This window comes from Schistocerca americana, chromosome X (genome assembly GCF_021461395.2).
Source record: "Schistocerca americana isolate TAMUIC-IGC-003095 chromosome X, iqSchAmer2.1, whole genome shotgun sequence".
NCBI classification, from domain to species: domain Eukaryota; kingdom Metazoa; phylum Arthropoda; class Insecta; order Orthoptera; family Acrididae; genus Schistocerca; species Schistocerca americana.
Window position 1 is genome coordinate 651,706,423 of NC_060130.1, and position 18,296 is coordinate 651,724,718.

Genomic DNA, 18,296 nt, shown 5'->3' on the forward strand with positions numbered 1-18,296 from the left:
ATATAAGTGGTTCTCTTTTCTCCAAAGGTCTCTTTAATTTCCCTGCAGGCAGTATCTATCTTACCCCTAGTGAGATAAGCCTCTACATCCTTACATTTATTCTCTAGCCATCCCTGCTTAGCCATTTTGCACTTCCTGTCGATCTCATTTTTGAGACGTTTGTATTCCTTTTTGTCTGCTTCATTTACTGCATTTTTATATTTTCTCCTTTCATCAATTAAATTCAATATTTCTTCTGTTACCCAAGGATTTCTACTAGTCCTCGTCTTTTTACCTACTTGATCCTCTGCTGCCTTCACTACTTCATCCCTCAAAGCTACCCATTCTTCTTCTACTGTATTTCTTTCCCCCATTCCTGTCAATTGTTCCCTTATGCTCTCCCTGAAACTCTGTACAACCTCTGGTTCTTTCAGTTTATCCAGGTCCCATCTCCTTAAATTCCCACCTTTTTGCAGTTTCTTCAGTTTTAATCTACAGGTCATAACCAATAGATTGTGGTCAGAGTCCACATCTGCCCCTGGAAATGTCTTACAATTTAAAACCTGGTTCCTAAATCTCTGTCTTACCATTAAATAATCTATCTGAAATCTGTCAGTATCTCCAGGTTTCTTCCATGTATACAACCTTCTTTTATGATTCTTGAACCAAGTGTTAGCTATGATTAAGTTGTGCTCTGTGCAAAATTCTACCAGGTGGCTTCCTCTTTCATTTCTTAGCCCCAATCCATATTCACCTACTACGTTTCCTTCTCTCCCTTTTTCCTACTACCGAATTCCAGTCACCCATGTCTATTAAATTTTCGTCTCCCTTCACTATCTGAATAATTTCTTTTATTTCTTCATACATTTCTTCAATTTCTTCGTCATCTGCAGAGCTAGTTGGCATGTAGACTTGTACTACTGTAGTAGGCGTGGGCTTTGTGTCTATCTTGGCCACAATAATGCGTTCACTATGCTGTTTGTTGTAGCTTACCCACATTCCTATTTTTTATTCATTATTAAACCTACTCCTGCATTACCCCTATTTGATTTTGTATTTATAATCCTGTATTCACCTGACCAAAAGTCTTGTTACTCCTGCCACCGAACTTCACTAATTCCCACTATATCTAACTTTAACCTATCCATTTCCCTTTTTAAATTTTCTAACCTACCTGCCCGATTAAGGGACCTGACATTCCACGCTCCGATCTGTAGAACACCAGTTTTCTTTCCCCTGATAACGACGTCCTCTTGAGTAGTCCCCGCCCGGAGATCCGATTGGGGGACTATTTCACCTCCAGAATATTTTACCCAAGAGGACGCCATCATCATTTAATCATACAGTAAAGCTGCATGCCCTCAGGAAAAATTACGGCTGTAGTTTCCCCTTGCTTTCAGCCGTTCGCAGTACCAGAACAGCAAGGACATTTTGGTTAGTGTTACAAGGCCAGATCAGTCAATCATCCAGACTGTTGCCCCTGCAACTATTGAAAAGGCTGCTGCCCCTCTTCAGGAACCACACGTTTGTCTGGCCTCTCAACAGATACCCCTCCGTTGTGGTTGCACCTACGCTACGGCTATCTGTATCGCTGAGGCACGCAAGCCTCCCCACCAACGGCAAGGTCCATGGTTCATAGGCGGGGTGTGAGTGGTTATGATATAAAAAAACGGTTTTCGTCAGCATTCTCACAAAATATGTTATTTTTATGTAATTAAGAGTTTAAAAAATCATTAAATTTCATAATGTCGGCTCTGCTTACATATATCACATGAATGTTAGCTGAAATTACTGGTGACTTCGGGTACTTTTCTCCGCACATGGTTTACTTAGTAATTATCGAAACACATTTAAAACTTTTAAGTGACAATGAAAAGGAATTTTATGAAGCCTGATAGAGGAAACCTTTCAAAATTTCATGTACACTCCTGGAAATGGAAAAAAGAACACATTGACACCGGTGTGTCAGACCCACCATACTTGCTCCGGACACTGCGAGAGGGCTGTACAAGGAATGATCACACGCACGGCACAGCGGACACACCAGGAACCGCGGTGTTGGCCGTCGAATGGCGCTAGCTGCGCAGCATTTGTGCACCGCCGCCGTCAGTGTCAGCCAGTTTGCCGTGGCATACGGAGCTCCATCGCAGTCTTTAACACTGGTAGCATGCCGCGACAGCGTGGACGTGAACTGTATGTGCAGTTGACGGACTTTGAGCGAGGGCGTATAGTGGGCATGCTGGAGGCCGGGTGGACGTACCGCCGAATTGCTCGACACGTGGGGCGTGAGGTCTCCACAGTACATCGATGTTGTCGCCAGTGGTCGGCGGAAGGTGCACGTGCCCGTCGACCTGGGACCGGACCGCAGCGACGCACGGATGCACGCCAAGACCGTAGGATCCTACGCAGTGCCGTAGGGGACCGCACAGCCACTTCCCAGCAAATTAGGGACACTGTTGCTCGTGGGGTATCGGCGAGGACCATTCGCAACCGTCTCCATGAAGCTGGGCTACGGTCCCGCACACCGTTAGGCCGTCTTCCGCTCACGCCCCAACATCATGCAGCCCGCCTCCAGTGGTGTCGCGACAGGCGTGAATGGAGGGACGAATGGAGACGTGTCGTCTTCAGCGATGAGAGTCGCTTCTGCCTTGGTGCCAATGATGGTCGTATGCGTGTTTGGCGCCGTGCAGGTGAGCGCCACCATCAGGACTGCATACGACCGAGGCACACAGGGCCAACACCCGGCATCATGGTGTGGGGACCGATCTCCTACACTGGCCGTACACCACTGGTGATCGTCGAGGGGACACTGAATAGTGCACGGTACATCCAAACCGTCATCGAACCCATCGTTCTACCATTCCTAGACCGGCAAGGGAACTTGCTGTGCCAACAGGACAATGGACGTCCGCATGTATCCCGTGCCACCCAACGTGCTCTAGAAGGTGTAAGTCAACTACCCTGGCCAGCAAGATCACCGGATCTGTCCCCCATTGAGCATGTTTGGGACTGGATGAAGCGTCGTCTCACGCGGTCTGCACGTCCAGCACGAACGCTGGTCCAACTGAGGCGCCAGGTGGAAATGGCATGGCAAGCCGTTCCACAGGACTGCATCCAGCATCTCTACGATCGTCTCCATGGGAGAATAGCAGCCTGCATTGCTGCGAAAGGTGGATATACACTGTACTAGTGCCGACATTGTGCATGCTCTGTTGCCTGTGTCTATGTGCCTGTGGTTCTGTCAGTGTGATCATGTAGTGTATCTGACCCCAGGAATGTGTCAATAAAGTTTCCCCTTCCTGGGACAATGAATTCACGGTGTTCTTATTTCAATTTCCAGGAGTGTATTTACGGGAGCACCGCATCATTCGGAGATGAAGTCAGCCTGCGTCTGTCTCGACTGGAATTATACGGAATGAAGCAGCTAGGGTACGCGAGTCGTTATAGCCTCTCGGATAACGCAACGAAGTGCAGCGTGAAAGGTCATGCGTTCGCATAGCGCTGGGTACGAACTTTTTTTCCATTTTGTGTTTGTAACACATTTGAGACTTCGTTAATCGTCAAAATTAAGTATTTTACTGAAATATTCGTTGTTATTTACACGTTGGAGCGCGCCTTCTCAGGAATGAGTATCTTCAGATTTCGTGACTCCCAAATTTTTAAGAAATAAAAGACGAGACTGCTGTGCGTGAAACAAGTGACAGTGACATTTATATATTTTCTTTTCGCAAATAATTCACAATTTTTTTTTTCTGAATATGCAGCGACGTCGGAGTGTGTGGTCAAACAGGACTCTAAGAGCACAACTTAAATTAGTGCGAATGAAACTTGTAGGAATCGTCTTTATATTCTTGCTTGTCACACGTATTTATCTGCGATCGAATCGTTAAGAATAGTAGACAGAGATGAAAGATCCTGTCCATAATGTTTGTAGACTATACCACCATATATGAAACATTTTGATTCATCAGCCGCGTCGTTTGAGGCACGATGTCACGGATTGCGCGGCCCCTCCCACCGGAGGTTGGAGTCCACCCTCAGGCATGGGTATGTGTGTTGTTCGTAGCATAAGTTAGTTTAAGTGCTGTGTTAGTCTAGGGACCGATGACCACAACAGTTTGGTCCTTTAGGAATTCACACACATTTGAGTCGTCAGATGCATGTTATAAAGCACAACGAACTTCATAGCTGCACTTGCCACACGCTCTCGAAAAGGAGTTTTTTTTAAATTTTGTTTCTAAAAACAAAATCGTTGATGTAAGATTTCATCATTTGGATCTCTAAGAGTGAGTTAAAACTACATTCTATGCATTTTCTTATCCTCTGACACTCTCTTAAACAATTTTTTGGGTTTGTAGAGGTATGTTCCCCTTATGCAACTAATTGCATGGATGAAACACACCTCCATGAATTTTGAAGCAACTAAGAAACGACGGAAAACAAAAGAAATGACGAATTTTTCGTTTGTTTCTTTAGGTTTAATTGTACAATGTGGTACTACACTCCATTCCCAACTCATATTCCGAAACGTAAAATCGAAAACAAGACGTCGACTTGAATAAGAATAAAATGACATAATGTGACATTTATGACAGTTTGCAGAACACAGTCAATAGCCTATCTTTATCATGCATTCATGGAAGCACACCGTCAGCGAAATTCGAACAGTATTATGTACTCCAACCACACTTTTCGGTACTGTGAAGAATATCGTACCTGTGCCGGCTGCTAGCCGGTTCGGGTTCGTGCCGTTGTGGTGCTGAAGTACGCATGCGCGGATCTGAGGCAGATTGCTTGTGAGTGGTTGGCGCGAGGAGAACTGACAACAGGATTTTGGTTCGCTAGAACTGTTGGGCATTGCTTCCGAAATGCTTACAGAATAATGATGGGGCTCTCCTTCGGAAACAAGACCATTTGGTGCACTCGTGTACCGAACCGATCGCAAAAATGGCAGAAAGATGCAGGAAAGGACCCCTGGCGACAAACATGGAAGATCGTTTAGATATATGAGGAACAGTAATGGACCTAAGATTCAACCTCTGGGAACGCCTTACATTATTTCTCCCGAATCAGAATTTTGTCTCTGGACTATATTGCTTGACTTACTAATTACAACTTTTTGAATTATTTTTGTTAGATATGACATTATCCATTGCTTGGTTATACCATCAATTCTATAAAATGTCTGATTATCTAAGAGAATGCTATGATTCAGTCAGTCAGATGCCTGCGAGAGGTCTAAGATAATACCAACCCACGCTATTTTTTTATTATTTAATTCTTATAAAATCTGGTGAGTGAACGTATAAATGGCATTCTCACCCCTTCTGAAACCCAAACTGTGATTTTCTAAAGATACTATTGTTGCTAAAGTGAGATACTATTCCAGAATACATCTTCCAAAAATTTTGGAGAATGATGTCACAGTGAAACAAATCAGTAGTCACTGACACCTCTCTTATCAACTTTCTTAAAGAGGGGTTTAACAAAAGCACATTTCCATCTCTCTGGGAAAAAACTTTGAGTTAGTGATGCATCACATATTTCAGAAAATATGGTGCTTATTACATGGGTACAAATTTTTAGTACTCGATTGGAGCTTTTATTTTTGAAAGATTATAAATTTTCTTAATTTTAGAAGGAGAAGTTGGTGATACATCTTTTTATCCCTATGCTTTCTACTATATTTAGGAAATGGTTACTAAATGGATTTGCTACCTGTTACTCACCATTTTTAGCACTTCCATTCAGTTCAGCAGTGATGTTGTCTTGTTCTGTGGCTGGTTGTCCTGTGTCTCGTTTCACTACATTCCACATAACCTTAAGTCTGTTGTCAAAAGTACTGATATTTGACATTCTTAGTAATTTTAAGTAGTTTTTGTTGTGTGCAACTGCTGCAGGATCCCTGCTTGTTCTTGTTAAAAGATACATTTCACTTTTCCTTTCACAAGATTCTCTAGTCCTTCTAGTGAGCCATGGTTGTTCAAATGGCTGTTTAGTGTCCTTATGTGGAAAGTTACTTTCAAATAATGATATGAATTTATCATGGAATAGATTAAATTTTATGTCAGCATTTGGTACTATATAAATTACATCACATGCCATCTCCTGTAAATTATTCTTAAAATCACTTGACCTGGACTTATTAATTATTCTGATTTCCACTGAGGAAGATTCATACTGTAAGACAGTATGTTATTTATCCTAATTGCTCATCATGATCAAAGAGAGCATTTGTTATTGGCCAAATAATTATTTTCTTCTTTTGAGTTTCATCAAAGAAAACACTATCGTCTTTATCCATCCATGTTGGAAAGTTGATTACTGAGATCAAATTGTAGGATCCAAATAAGGTTTCCAGATCATCTTTCCTATCAGAATCTTTTAGAAAATCTACATTAAAGTCACTACACACTATTAACTGTTTGCTGTTGCCTAACAGAGAGCACAGCACAAAATCCAGATCCTTCATAAACAGTTAAAAATTTCCCAGTGAGGATCTATATATAGCTACAATTCGAAGTAAACTATTTTTTAGTATTAGTTCATATGCATACACTTCTATGTGCTGATCTCTACAAAATCTACTTGTCTCAATGTTTCTGAACTTGTGTTCTGTTTTAATGTATGTAACAACTCCTCCATTTCCCATGTTATTTTTGGATGAGTAAGCTGCAATAGTATAAGCTTTCATATGTAACTCATCTAACCCCGTGGTTAAGTGATGCTCAGACAGGCTCAAGATGTCTAAATTTTCGTAGCTTTCTAAATTTTCCGAACAGACAAGAAGCTCTTCTACCTTATTAGTCAGTCCTCTGATATTTTGACATATAAGCTAACCTTACTTTTCTGTGCATTATCAAGCATTTTGTGGGCTCTTCAGTTATTTTCAGTTCTTTCAAAATAAGGTGCCTGAATCCTGATTATAACCTAAAAATGGTGCCTCTCTGACACCAGTAACCATGGGGATCTTGGTGTTTGTGATGGTGGCCCCCTATATATTATCTGCAGGAGGCTCAGCCAGTATATCTTTCCCTCTCCTACTTAGATATGGGCCATGTCTAGTATATTCCAAACTCCCAACCGCAGCAACTGGCACTGCATGTATGAGAAATTTCGTTTCAGTCATCAGCAGCCTTCTCAACTCAGTTTTCACATGGTTCACAGCAGTGTTTGCCCAGGTCTGGTCATAGCACTGCAGGGCCTCCACAAAACTCACATTTGTGTGTGTAGTTGCTAGTACAATTTCATCCAGGTCACCTCTAATGCTGTAATTACTGTTCCTAGCCAGGCTGTTCCCTACACCACCAACTACAATTATCTGATCCTCTCTGCCAAAACCTTTGCACACATTCCCTATTTTCTCTGTCACCTGGCTACAGCTAGCACTTGGCTTCACTATACTTATGACCTTGTACTCTGTCCCTAATCTGTCCTGTGCCATCTGACCTACACACCTCCCACGACTACTACCTAGTAGAAAGACTCTTTTCTTCCTATTCTCTTTTGGTACTGACCCACATTAGATTATGTCAGAATATGAGGAAACCTACAGAATGAGATGTCAGGTACAGTCATATGTTTCACGTACCCTTCAAAATTTCAACCGTTAAAAATTCAGACACATTTACTAACAGTGCAAATCTAAGGTCTATCACATTAAATGTGAAAAAAATCACGAAAACTAGAAACTAAATTAAACATTTTGTACAAAGTAGAAAAGAGAGCATCAAATGAAATTTAACCTCTTGGTAGGGGGAGTCATTGGCCAATGCAGAAGTAACTTCAGGTGCAACTGTGTTGGGACCTTTATCATTCATGTTGTTCAATAACTGACAGACAATATTAATTAGTAATCTCAGAGTGCAAGCACATGACACAGTTACCTAAAATGAAATACTCTATGAAGAAAACTGCATAAATTGTAAGTCAGGCTTGACATAATTTAAAACTGATGCAGAGATTGTGAGCCTACTTCAAATATTCAGGAATGTATAACTTTATGCTTCACAAAAAGCAAGAAAGTATTATTTTATTAGTACAGTATTCCCACGAGCAGTGTTGCACATTGTGCAGCATAACACTTAGTGTCACTAGCTTGTGTGCTGCGCTCAGTGTGTCCTCATTCAAACACAACCACCATCAATAACTTTTTATTTAGCTTTAACATTTCTGAATTATTCTCGAAAGTTCTTATGTCTGTAATGTTTGTATATTGTTGAATATTCAGTGTTTGTTAAAATAACAGCACTCTCTGTCCAAAGAGTTCAGTTCTGTTCTGTTCGGGTTGCCATTGGTGATCGTAATAAACATGTTTCAATGTCAAAAGTTGCACTTCAGTGACGACCATGCTTTCGGATTTGGACTCTATTCTAGTAATGACATGGTATATGTGACACTGTTTGATGGAAACACTAGGTACTTCAAAACATCTACATCTCCATGGCTCCAGTTAGGTCATGTGAAACCTGTCACCTACTCGCAAAAAAGATTGACTGGAATGAAACGTAGAATAAATATGTTTTTCTTATTAAATGCTAAACATATGTTCAAAAATGCAATTTAAACTGTGGTAAGAGATATTACAGAAGGATTCGAGTGAACTAACAGTTGTTCATGACTTAATGGATTGAATCAGAGCATGTTGTAGTATACATTTGTGTATCATCATGCCACTATTAACAGCACTAAGTTTGGTTGCATGCTGGACGCAGTGTTACAGTGTATTATAGAGCTTGTAAACATTTCAGGAAATTATACAGACTGTCATGGGTTATTCCATTGTATTTAGCAGCAGATGTACCTAATAAATCATATGAAGTGTTCCAACAGAGCAGGAAGTTTATAACAAGAGTATCAAAGTAACTGTTCCCAAATATCTGATACTGTAAAGGACATGAATATAAACATCAGTTTTCAATAATACAGTGTCTGCAAATATCTCGTTTTCTATACAACAGCCAGTGTTCATCACTGAGATTTTGTATCCTTTTGTTTCAGATTTTATTCTCACCATGGATACAACGAACTATTGCTGTTAGTTTGTTGTTGTAAGTGATGGAAGATATTTATGAAATTTGTTCATTTAGTTTCATGTATTAAAATATTGTTTTTCTAGGAAAGTTCAGAAGGACAGGCTTCCTAATTGCAGAACTGACACTGGAAGTTAAATTTGCTGCCTCCAGTATGTAAATTTTTTCCTATCATATTTTCTACATTCATGTTTCTGATTTCCACGCAAAATTAGAAATAGAATTTTCGGCGATAGCTACAAATTTAAATAACATTTTATAAATATGTTTTAGTTTTTCATTATATTTAGTTATAATGATCTTGTAGAAAGAAAACAGTTTGTAAAACACTTGCATGATGTGCTACTGCTAAGATTTTCCTCTAAATTTCGCACTCCTTTTTCAACGAAGTCCTTCCAGCACTTTTATTGCTAGGGGCAGTTTCCCTCATCCCAGTATAAGATGAAAACGATGCATTACTAGACACCGCTTATCTAAGAGATTTTTTTGATTTCATGTCATCTGTTATTTCAGAAAACTATAAATACCTGTATTTATTATAATATAGCTTGTATAATGTTCTAGTACAATCAAAATCATTTGTAATGTAGTAAAACAAAACAAAATCGTAAACCATGTCTCCAATTACCCACTGCAGCTTTGAAAGGGCTAACACACCCATTGGATGAATCATGAATCAATGTGCAAAGGTTAGATATATCAAAAATGAATATCAGCACCATGACTCTTTCATGATGTAAGAGACTGAAAGAATAGTAAAAAATTTTGGATTGAAAAGTAGTCATGAAGACAGCTATCAGGAACTCAAGATCACCATAGGTAGCAGACTGGATGATGGCTTTACCCACACCTACATGGGAAGAGAGAGAACTGGTATAACTAACGAACTTACAAGTTCAGCATCAGATGTTACACAATAACGATTTAGTGTAGAATTTAAGTACACTCCATTTACTTTTTGATTACTTTAATTTACTTTCACTTCACTTTAAAACAAAAGGCTAAGTATTATACTGAGTTGTAAATTGACGAAATGTGTGGTTCCAGTAATGTTGTAATATGAGGTGTTCTTTCCCCACTCGTTCCCTGATGTGCCCACACATTTCAGTAAATACAGATCAGTGTGCTTGCATCTAAACCATAATGAGTTGTGCAACAGGTAGTATATTATAACCTACTTGCCTGTAACATTGTCAATGGCGATTTGCGAATGTTTTCTTCAGCAAATGTTTGAATCACATCATCAGAGCCTAGTTGCCTTGCCATATTATAACAGTAATATCAGAAAATTGAGTCCACCTTGATACAAAACACCTTGTTATTCGTTTATTTCTTTATTCTTCCAAACTAGTTTCTTCAACAAATATCACCATCATCAGTGGGTTTTTTAAAATCTAAAACATGCAGAAAATAGCATGGTTATACAAACACAGTAGCACATTATTACATTTTTACTATTCGTTTTTTGAAATATAGTTTTCTATGGATACTTTTATACTACCTTATTTATTGTATGTTACAGCATGTTTTAAGCAATTATTGTCACTGTCTGCGACATATTTTCTGTGCATTTTTTTCTGTTGCTTAAAACATGCTGTAATATGCAATAAATAAGGTAGTATAAAAGTATCCATAGAAAACAATATTTTAAGAAACAAATAGTAAAAATGTAATAATGTGCTACTGTGCTTGTATAACCCTGATATTTTCTGCATGTTTTAGATTTAAAAAAACCACTGATGGTGGTGATATTTGTCGCCAAAACTAGTGTGGGAGACTAAAGAAATAAACGAATAACAAGGCATTTTGCATCAAGGCAGACTCAATTTTCTGATATTATTGTTTCTCTATGCAAACACGGACCAATTGGAAGAGTTCCAAGATAAAATCATTGTTGCCATATTACATTCAGTTGCCAAGGTCCCAAAAATATGTGAAACTTTGTTGATACATAGTTGATCTGAGATAATTTTTAACATATGTAAGAGTGCTGAATGAACTTTCTGCCTCAGTTACAGTCACTGGAAGAGTGTAAGAGATGCCCAGAGCTACATATACATTTGGAAATAAGCTTGGAATTTTAAGCTCATGCACCTTATTCAAGAGGTCTAATGGTTCCAAAACAATGTATTCAAAGTTTAAAGTATGAAGTGTCTTCAAATACAGGGTGTCCCATTCATTTCTACATCAGAAGTGCCAAAGTATCGTAGCCAGAGTGCAGCATGGTCGCATGAAGTAAGACTCCACAGCAACGCGTGCAAGCAGTAGTGTGGTTTGGCGAAACAAAATCGCCGATTACTGTGCAAAGATATTATCATCGTATGTATGAGTGTTATCCACCTGATATGAAAACAATCAAGCAATGGTAAAGGAAGTTTCTGGCAACAAGAAGTGTTCTGAAACATTCTGGCAGTGCACGTTATGGAGTTTCAGAAGAGACAGTGGAAGACATCAGAGAAACGTTTCTCAGAAGCCCACGTAAGTCAATTCGTCAAGCATCTAGGCAACTTGATGTACCTCGATCAACATTGCATCGTGTAATCCACCAGCGTCTTCGTATGTGTGCCTACAAAGTGCAAATTCTGCAACATCTGATGCCAAACGACAAACCACGCTGACAACAGTTTGCTGCGGATATGCTGCAACGTATTGATATGGATACCAGCTTCCTGGAAAGATGTTTATTCTCAGATGAGGCAACCTTTCATCTATCACGAAGGGTTAATAGGCATAATGTTCAACTTTGTGGTCCGCGAAATCCGCACGTCGTTATTGAAGATGTTCGTGATAGCCCTAAACTAAATGTCTGGTGTGGGTTAATGCATGACAGGATTGTTGGACCGTTCTTCTTCACAGAACAAACAGTGAATGGGTCAGTGTATCTGGACATCTTGGAGCAGTTTGTGTAGCCTCAGATACAAGACTTGCAACCCAACACCATTTTTCAACAAGATGGAGCTCCGCTGCATTGGTCAATGGCTGTTCGCAAGTGCCTGGATAGAAAAATTTCCCAATCATTGGATCGGACATGGAGGACCCATTGCCTGGCCACCCTGTTCATCCGACATTACGCCACTTGATTTCTTCATGTGGCGATTCATGAAGGACAAAGTGTATGCGACCGAAGTGGACGATATTCCCACGTTGTGACATTGTATCACTAATGCTATTCCAACAATAGCAGAGGAAATGTTACAAAGAACTTGGCAATAAACTGAACATAGACTAGATATTCTTCGTGCTACAAATGGTTCACTTATAGAGGTGTATTGATGATAAATAAATAAATTCTTTCAGATGCTCTACAATGTGGTGCATTTTTCATTGTCATATCCGCTGTGTTTTTTTTTCTGGGTCTTTGAAATCAGGGAGGTTTGAGTGGGACATCCTGTATTTATTTTCTTCTTCTATATCTGGAGTGAGATCCTTGTGGTATTCTTTGATAAATAAGCTGCATGCCTCAATGACCTTATCGTCAGTCACAGCCACCTTCTTTGAGTAACAAATGTTTCATCTGAACCCTTCACTGTTTCGTATTTGTTTTCCAAGTTAGACACTAGATTGTCAATAATTACATGAAAAAGCAATTATCTTGAAGAAATCTTCTGAATTCAGATCTCACCACTTCATTCCCAGTTTCATCATGAAATGACTTCCTCTTCTTAATGCACTCCTCCAGAAATTCAGGATCGGTAGTATTGCACTGACAACAACTTTAGATTCAGGGAGGATGGCGTCTCTATTTTTGTGAAGATGTTTTAAGTAATTTAATATGCTCTCAATGTCTCTTGCATCGAAATCTATGCTGGTAGTTCAAGCATGTATTAATTTGCTCCTGTAATCAGTTGGTACCAACAACTTAGTCAATTTGATGCCATGATTAAATCTTGAAAGATCTGACATAATCCGAAACATCCTGTATAAGAGAACGTGTTTCAGCTGACAAATTTAACTTACTGAGGGTTTCAACAGCAACGAGAATCTCATCCAAGTGAACTTTGATTTTATCCATACTGGATGAGAGGTCGTCGTTGTGAATGTCAATGTAAAAAATATATCGGCTCATCCACTTGTTTACAGTGTAAAACACTAAGATTGACGCGTTTTGGAAGTCAAGCTTCCATCATCAGAATAATAAAAAGTAAAAGAACCTGTTAAAACTCGCTAAAATGGAACATGCACCAGGCACAATAAAATTGATAATAAAATTAAAACATCATGGCTACTTCCCTTGTTGCAGCCGTGTCTTCCAAAGTGCAACTCCACATAGTCGTCAAAATAGAAAAAACTCTAAAATGGTGTCGCCTATGGTTTTCAACATCTAACCACATGGCTCTCTCCTCTATCGTCGTAAACCGCCCGTGCGTCTTCGTTGATACCACACACCATGTAGCCAAACACGACACTGAAACGCGAATGAGCTCACGCCTAAGTAAACAAGGAAGTCACAGAGATGTCTATACAAACAGATAACGTATACATGTTCCAAGGACCTCATGAAATGATGGTATCCTGCCAATTGCTAAAAATGTAGTTACTAAAAGAAACCAGTGAAATGTTTGAAAAAGTTATTTGTATCGCCAGTTAGCTGTTCATTCAGTGTGTTCTGATTATCCACGCTGTGTATCGTAATTTCCAGCTGTTCTAGTAGATCCAGCTTTTTGCCTTTGTCCTGTGTATGTAAAATAACGAGATCCTGATCTATTCCCAACATAGGGTGTCCTGTTTCCCAAATATGCGTGGCTACAGCTGACTTTTCGAAATTATTAAGCCATAAAGCATAGCTATGTTCTTTGTAACGTACTTTAAAGGACCTACCAGTTTGGCCTACATAGCTTGCCTTGCACGTGTTACACGGTATTTTATAGACCCCAACTCTCTCATATTTATCGCTTTCCTACTACAAATTATTTCTTAGTTTAAACCGCAGCGTATTATAATGAGAAATAATAATGTGTTTTGAATCAGGAGTCGTGTCAGCGATAATAGGATAGTACATCTGATTTTCTCTCTGTTAGAAGATGGCACTCCTGACGTGATAGGCACAACTTGTAGTCATTCCATTACTTGACAGATAATTTTTAAACGATTTCCAGCTTCTTATCTGTCCCTGACCTTGCAAATGTATTTGCAACAGCTGGATCACAGTGAATCAAGAGCTCTAATATGCTGAGGAAATTTCTATTATTTGCATCACCAGTTTTGTGAGATGAACCTCTAAAGGCCAAGCTTCTTTGATCAAAAAATTATGTCACATCAAGTAACATGAGAGGTCCCATATAAGATGGCTATTCTGTGTACGAACAAACAAAAGAACAATAGTTCAAGTTACACATATGAGCATCAACATGGCCAGTGTACCTCTTTCGTGTAATTTTATTTCTTCACTTTAACGATTCTTCTAGGACAACTGTATACAGATCTCTTGAATGCAAAATATTTTCTATATATTTCGTGTAAAACCTTCTTATGATGGAATCAAAAGTGCCTTCTCTCTGAATGTTGTTGGCAAGCCTACCTAATTACAACGACATTTAACACCTGTTGCTGTGTACATTTATTGGGTAAATGTTTTGGTAGGATTTCCAACACCATTTAAGGGGAGGTTTACTATCTTTTGGTTCAAAACACCGATTTTTTTTTAAATTGCAGTTTTGGATCCATAAAAATGTTTAGAATCCACCCTGAAACGGTTTTTCCGAATACGGAATGGAAATGTTTGTTATTCACAGTTGAACAAAAAAATTGCACCTGCCTGAAATTCGCCTTTTTCAAGCACCAGTTGTTTTCTTTTGGAGGATGAGTTATTGTACCGGTGCTTGGAAGTAAACACGTAAAATTCAAATGAAAGTTTGAACGCATGTGTTTGGAAGTTAGCCCCCAGGCATTTGCATTCTGATGCGAAGACTATGGGGATTGCGACTTTCCTGTCAGTGAGCGGCTTCAACGAAGGGTATTCAGCAATTTTGAAGACCATGACAACGATGGACGTCGCCCTGGGACTCTATTCGACGCAGTTCGCCAAGCATTCGGACGACCAACGGATTCAAGCGGCCGAAAACCGCTTGTCACCGGCCATACGAGGGGCTCTGGAGCAGCACGGGATGGCCCAGACCGAGCAGAACGCCCTCTATGCAGAAGAGGAAGGACTATTTTGTGCACCGGGAATAGCAGATTGAACGTACGTTGCATAATATTGCATTTATATGTAGTTAAAACTTCAAACGCGTTTCTCTCGAAATGACGTTTTTTTGATCGCGTGGTATGGTAACGTCAAATCTACTGAACCGATTGGCATTATTATTTGTTTCCGACGAAGCAAACTAAATTGTCTAGGAGTTGCACCACTTTTATTCCTATCCATAAACTATAAATATTTTTACCTGGTCTACAAAGTCGAAAAATCGATGAAAAAAACCTATTTTTTCAAATGGTCAAAATAACTTAATCGAGGTACAGCTCCTAAAGAGTCTTATATACTTCGCTAAAGTCAACTCAATTTTGATTTAAACGAGCCGGCTGACTTGTGACATACCGCGCGTGGAGGTCTACATGGAAATTTTGTTTCGTTCAGACGGCAATTCCGCCCTTGCTCTTCGACATTTCCGGTCGAAAAAATTCCAGTTTGTAGAGGAAATATCAATAAAACTTTTGAGCAAATTTGACTTTGATATCTATAACACATCCAGAAAAAAAATTCTCAAAGAGCATGCTTTATTCGAGACAAAGATAGTAAACCTCCCCTTAAAGAAAGCACATTTTCGACCCCATTACAATGTGGTTTTAGTGCACAATGCCTGAACAAAATATTATGCATTCAAGATTAAACACAAAACAAAACTGTATGCAATTACGCTGAAAGAATCGTGAAAGCGAAGAAATCTAGCAAGAGCTAGATTGGCTAAGCTGATACTGGGGTAATGTTCTTTTGGTTATTATATGATACAAAATTTATTTTACAATAGCAGTCTCATATTTGCCAACTAGCACACCAGGTGATCTGAACCCTTGAGTGATTTGTGCCTCACATGAGGCTTGGGCCCCAGGATGTTGTCCCCAGCTTACCACCCCTCACACCCTCCCTCTCATTGGTGCTCGTCTACTCAGCATAATGTTTTGTGTTAGGTTTCCAACTGTAACTTGACATGGGGACAGGACAGAAAAGGGAAAGAAGATTCTCAGGTATAAAGAAAACCAAATGCTTCAAGCTTTGGAAGCTGTAAAAATGGGATGCCCATGCTAAATGCCAGTAAATTGTATAAGTTCCCAAAACAACTGTGACATATGAAAATCGTGGATGATATCCAGTTCAAAGACAGGTGGGTACCTCTTGTATACTGGGTGAAGACTGTGAAGCTCAGTCAGTTAAGCAGATCTTAGAGAGTCAAAACAATAGATTCCCTCTTATCAGAAGTCCACTCATACAATTTGTCCACAACTAGTGGCACAGCTGAAGCCGGAACCTCGATTCAGAGATGGAAAATCTGGTAAGAAGTAGCTAGAATTGTTCTTGCAAAGACACTCAGACATTGTGCAAAGAATGTCATAGAAAATGACTCCACCAAGATGCAGTGGTACTAATAAAAAAAAACAAGGAACGAGCATGTACCATATGTTGTGACAAAGAAGAAGGAGAAGAAGAAGAAGATGAAGAAGGTATGGCAAAATAAACAAGATGAGTCATTAAAGAAACAATGTTTTCATGAAAGCAGAAGGTGATGATATTGGAGGAAACGAGGAGTCTGATTATGATAAGAAAGATGATGATGATGATGATGTTAATGATAACAAAGAAGTGGATGATCACAAAGATGAAGATGATGATGACGACGATAATGATGATTGTGATGAAGTGGGTGATTACAACGAAGAAGATGATGTTCACAATGGAAGATGATGTCGAATTAATCGCCAGCAGATATCGACTGTGTTCACTGGAATGATCCAAACGAATTGAGAGCGATTAGTTTTCTTGCTAGCGTCAAAAGCGATAGGTTGTTATTCACGTGATAATGCAATAATATTTATTGTAGACGAACTTTGAAAAACAATGATTATTGCTTGAATTTTAAAATTGTTGTGGGAAGTAGAGGTCTAGCGGTCTACTACATCTCGAGAATGCCAAGTAATTGGCTTTAAAATCGTTGTGGAAAGTAGGAATCTAGCAGCCTACTCCATCTCGAGGATAATAAGGAACTGGGTTTATTGGCTAACGTTCATGAAGTCGTAGTGCAGCTTGATGATTCCACGAAACTCGACAGTAATCAGATTCCAAGTTGGATTTTGTCATACTTCATTGTGTTCATACTACAAGTTGTGTATTATGATAGTATGCCAGCACATTGTAGATTCATCACAAAAATTCCACTCTTAGTACAATTAACTACAATGAAATGTAAGTTAATGACACATTGGCGGTAAAAGCGTTACGGAGATCCTAAGATGAATGATAATACTGTTGAGAGCTGTATGTCTTCACTGTGATGTTGTGGTTGGAGTTGTAAAGTTGGGGAGTCAATGAGCATAGGTTGGCATCCTGCAGTCCTTATCTATATAAAAATTAATGTTTGTCTGTCTGTTCAGAACATATAATCTCAAAAATTAATAGCCTGATTTACAAGCGGCATTTTGTAGAATACGCAGCATTTTCTGGAGAAGATTTGTATCTATATAGAATTTGTAGAAACAGTATATCAGTTTTACAATAGAACCGAATGTAAGAAAGAAAATGCTACAATTTTTGACATTTCATCTCCTATATTGGGAAACCACGTCGGTGGATGCCTCTGTCAGCTGTCATCTGTGACAAATACGAAAATTATTCGCTACCATTTTACCACTTGGTCTCCATCCAAGCCAAACGATCTGTTTGAAAAATTCGGAAAGGACTTGAGTGAAGATATTTTCCAATGTAGTCATATGATGAGGAACATTGACACCATTCTATTTCCAGACTGGATTTTCAATGAAACTTTTATAGAATAACAGGCAACAACTTATTTCGAACTTTTATAGAAAACCATCAACAATTAAGCACTTATTCAACGTGATGTTGTTGCACCAAAACGTTTTGTGTATGACAAATATGATCGAGATTTATTGACAGAATAACAATTCAATACTGATGACTTTCATGCATTTGTCATATCAAATGAACAACTCTTGCTTGCAGATCAAAAGTTGACCTACGAAACATTTACAAGTGTGGTGGCCAATGGTAGTGGCTGTCTAATTTTCCTTGATACTCTCAGCAGAACAGAAAAAAGCTCCTTATCATTTTGCTGT